This window comes from Erythranthe guttata, chromosome 12 (genome assembly GCF_056151865.1).
Source record: "Erythranthe guttata isolate IM_541 chromosome 12, IM_541, whole genome shotgun sequence".
Taxonomy (NCBI): Eukaryota; Viridiplantae; Streptophyta; class Magnoliopsida; order Lamiales; family Phrymaceae; genus Erythranthe; species Erythranthe guttata.
In genome coordinates, this window is record NC_142544.1 from 14042501 (window position 1) to 14047583 (window position 5083).

The following is a 5083-nucleotide window of genomic DNA, read 5'->3' on the forward strand; positions in this document are numbered from 1 at the left end:
TTTACCAAAATGGATTTGAGATCTGGTTACTTCCAGATCAGGATGAAAGAGGAAGACATATACAAGACTTCTTTTAAAACCCACCATGGACATTTTGAGTTCATGGTTATGCCTTTTGGGCTTTGCAATACACCAGCCACCTTCCAGTCATTGATGAATCAGGTATTTTCTAAACACCTAAGGGAGTTCATTCTTGTCTTTTTTGATGATATACTCATCTACAACAAGAGTTGGGAAGAACATATGCTGCATTTGAGCATTACACTGTCTATTCTTAGGCAACATCAATTGTATGCAAAAAATTCTAAGTGCCAGTTTGCTCAAACTACGGTGGAATACTTGGGTCATATTATCAGTAAGGATGGTGTAGCAACTGACCCTGAGAAAATCCAAGGAATGATGGATTGGCCAAAACCTAATACTCTGAAAGGGTTGAGAGGTTTTTTGGGCTTGACTGGCTATTACAGGAAATTTGTACAAGGATATGGGGTGATCTGTAAACCACTCACTGATATGCTCAAAAAAGGGGGGTTCTTCTGGATTGAAGCTGCAGATAAGGCATTTACTCAGCTCAAACATGCCATGGTAACCTCCCCTGTCCTAGCCCTTCCTGATTTTTCAAAACCATTTGTGGTGGAGACAGATGCAAGCTCTACAGTGTTAGGGGCTGTATTGATGCAAGAATCACAACCTGTTGCTTTTTTAAGCAAGACACTCAGCCCCAAGAACCAAGCTCTATCTATTTATGAGAGAGAATTCATGGCAGTATTGATGGCAGTCACTAAATGGAAGCATTACCTCCAAGGCCATCATTTCACCATCAAGACTGATCAACAGAGCATTAAATACATTATGGAGCAGAAGTTCACCTCTGCTCAACAGCAAAGATGGATTTCTAAGTTAATTGGGCTGGACTATGATATCCAATACAAGAAGGGCAGTGAAAACAAAGTGGCTGATGCTTTTTCCAGGAGGGATCATGTTGAGGGTTCATGTGCAGCTATATCTACTGTTCAGCCTAAGTGGATGATGGAAGTACTTCACAGCTATGAGAGAGATACACAACTCTCCCACATCATTGCTGCTAAACTTTTGGATGATGAGGCTTTCCCAGATTATACTATCACTCAAGGAGTACTCAGATTCAAAGGGAAGATTTGCATTGGCAATGACCCTTTGCTGAGGCTTAAGCTCTTAGAGAGCCTACATGACACTGCTATGGGGGGACATTCTGGTATGAATGGCACCTATCAGAGAGCTAAAACTCTGTTTTATTGGCCAAAACTCAAATCTGAAGTCAGAGAGTTTGTCCAAAGCTGTGATGTCTGTAAATTAGCCAAGCATGAGAATTGCCCACACCCAGGTTTACTACAACCTCTGGACATTCCTCATGGAGCTTGGACTCATATTTCCACGGATTTTATAGAAGGGCTTCCTAAATCTGAGGGCAAGAATGTTATTCTGGTGGTAGTTGACAGATTCACCAAATTTGGGCATTTTATTCCCTTATCTCACCCTTACTGTGCTAAGACTGTAGCTAAATTGTTCCTAGACAATATATACAAGCTCCATGGACAACCAGTCAATATAGTTTCAGACAAGGACAGGGTGTTTACCAGTCAATTTTGGTCTGACTTATTCAAACTCATGGGAACCAGACTGGATATGTCTACTTCCTATCATCCTCAAAGTGATGGCCAGACTGAGAGAGTGAATCAGTGCCTTGAAACATATCTGAGATGTTTCACTAGCCAGCAACCTTCTAAGTGGATGAGGTGGCTCTCCCTAGCTGAGTACTGGTACAACACCAACTTCCATACTAGCTTGAAAATGTCCCCTTTTCAAGCCCTATATGGGTGTTCTCCACCTCACCTAACCTTAGGTTCCTACTTAGACCCTCCCTGTCTTGATGTTGAGGGATTTTTTGCTGAAAGAACTAAGGCTCTGGATTTGATCAAAGAAAATCTCGAGAAGGCTCAACAAAGGATGAAATTATTTGCTGATCAACATCGCATTGAAAGGGAATTTAATGTGGGTGACGAAGTTTATCTGAAACTTCAACCATTTCGCCAGAATTCGGTGGCATTACGCAGAAACTTAAAGCTTTCTAACAGGTACTATGGACCATACACTATTGTAGAACGGATTGGACCCGTTGCCTACAAACTACTGTTACCCCCCGGGTCCAAGGTTCATGACATATTCCATGTTTCTTTACTTAAAAAGAAAATTAGTTCTAAGCATCTACCAAGTCCAGACTTGCCTTTTACCACAGAACATGGGGTTCCTCAAGCCGTGCCGTTGGCAATTATGGATCAGCGTCTTGAGCCCAATTCCGGTTCCACTCAAGTTCTTGTCCACTGGGTGGGGGACACTCCGGCGGCCGCTACGTGGGAAAATTTACCCGAACTTTTGGTAAAATTTCCTGATTTCAATCCTTGGGGACAAGGATTCAGTCCACCAGGGGGTAATGTTATGACCTGGGGAAAGAAAGGACATCGATCAATTAGGGCACGAATCAGTGAATTGCAAGGGATTGGGGAAATTGAGAAGGATTGGAAATTTGAATTCAAAGAAGCTAAAAACGACGACGTTTGGAGAAGTGGGGCGAGTGACTACAATCGAGAGAAGGAGGCGCGCGTGGGAGATGCTGAGCAGAGCGCGTGGGATTGAGGAATTTTATGGAGATTTGTTGGCAGCATAACACGTGTCACGTGACTAGTGGATTTGTTAGACTAAATATTCTATTTTGTACTGCACTTTTGGCAGGCCTTTTTGGCTATATATGTAACCACTATCTGGGATATGAGAATTAGCAGAATTTTATTATCTTTTCTTATTCTCCATCTTCTTCTTCCCTCTATCTTCTTAACCTAATATTCATATCCTTAATATATATTATCAGAATATATAAGGTTCTGACATGTAATAATACTACATGATCTTGTTGAGGAGGAGCTCCAACGTTTGTTGCCGGAATCTCTGTTGTCTGATCCAACATCAGGTAATAGGCCAGAACTAGAGTCCAATCTTTGGGCACTACAGTTAAAGATTTTGGAATAGAGCACATTCCTGGTGGATATGCAGTCCAATGTGAGGGTAAATGGAACCAATTAGAAGGAAAACCTGTGTCTTGTGGGCTAGGGTTCTTGAAGTAGACAGAGACATTTTGATCTGTATTCGAAAAGAGAAAAAAAAATATGTTATTATATAATATGTTGTTGAGTAAGATGTTGAGGGAGGGCATTTCAATTAATCGACTAAATACGTGATGCTAATGACAGAACAATATATATCAGATATATAAAATGAGAGTTAAAACATGCATACTAATATCTTCTTTCGTACATAAAACACTAATTTCGATCCTGAATTGGAGAAAATTCAGCGCAACATTGATCTTTCGATTTTAGGAAACGGAAATGATATAAGAGCTGGAAGAGCACTCCCCCTTCCTTGGAAAACTTGTTTGGAAAGCAAACCTAATTGCAAAACTGATTTATTTATACTGGTGGACAGACACGGCCATGGACCGATTTTGGGCCCTTGACCGGTGAACCAGCTTGGAACTCGTGAACCGGCCCCTCGTCCCCGAAACGGGCCCGGTTCTATAAATTGGTGAACCGTGAACCGCCGGGCCGGCCCGGTGGTTCACCCGGATTTAAAAAAAAAAATTAAAAAAAAAAGCAAATAACGGCCGGTGAACCGGCCGTTATTTGCTATTTTTTTGAATTCTCCCCCCACATTTTTTTCTTATAAATACCCTCACACCCCATTTTTTCTTATAAAATTAAGTTAAAGTCCTTTTATTTATTTTCTTTTGTTTTTTTCCTATTGAAAAGTAATTATTTTAATTTATTTATCCATTAAGTATTTTTTATCTATATATATATATATATATATATATAATTTTTCGGGCCGACACGGCCCGCCGAACAGTGCATATTATGGGCTGGTTCCGGTTCCGGAAAAAGTGAATCGTGAACAGGTATGAACCGGCCCGAACCAGCCCATGGCCGTGTCTACTGGTGGATATCCGTATCGCCCAACCGGCCGGTTCGACCGGGATCCGGACGTCAGTTCTATCTCGTTTAATACAAAAAACTAGAAAACACAAATCCGTGAACAAGAAAAAAACCGGTTGAACTAACAAAAACCGAACCGGGTTTTATCAAAAAAAATAGATGAAAATTCTTACTCTTCTCCAATGGTTTGCTGCAAACTTGAGTGAAGATCAATGGCTCTTTATGGTTCAAATGAAAAATGAAATGGGGAAAAAACGAAAGAAAAATGAAAATTTAGCCGAGATTTTATGGGAGAGAAAAATAGAGATAAAGCAGAGAGTGGGAGACTCGGAGTACTTTGGCGGCTTGGTGAAATGGTGGAATTTGACTAGTAGGGATGGGATAGGGTTGACGCAATAATTAGTTATGGTTCAGTTTTTTATTCATATTTTGTTTAAGGGTATGAAAATAGTGTATTATAAAATTCAATTATATATTTGTTTGGTTGAAATTTTTATGTGTATTTAAAATTTATGTTTGATTAATTTATTTGGATATTTATATATATTTTTATCTAATTTCGAGAATTGTCTTTTTATATTATAGAATATAATAATTAATTAAATAAATGAGAAAAATTAAAAAACCCGTCTCGAATTGGGTTTTTGAAGGTCGAACAGTGACCGAGTTTGCTTGCCGATTCTACGTCCGGTCCAGTTTAAATAATATTGGCCTAAAACCCTTTCTTTTTCTTTTTTTACAAATAGTTTATATTTTCAAGTTTTTAAATGTATTATAAAATGAGACCGGTAATCTGATTCGCCATAAAATCGTCCTGACTGCTTGTTTACTTGAGTGTGGATGAGGGCCTTTACGAACAACCCAGTCTATTTACTCTGCAAGAGAAGAGAGACGAACTGATGTCGGAGTTAGCACTCTGACGCTCAAGTCAGTAAATCGAAGATGGTTTCAAGACTGCTTGCGAACTTGAGTGTTGATGAGGGCCTTGACGAGCAACCCAATCTATTTACTCTGCAAGATAAGAGAGCCGAACTGATGCCGGAGTTAGCCCTCTAACG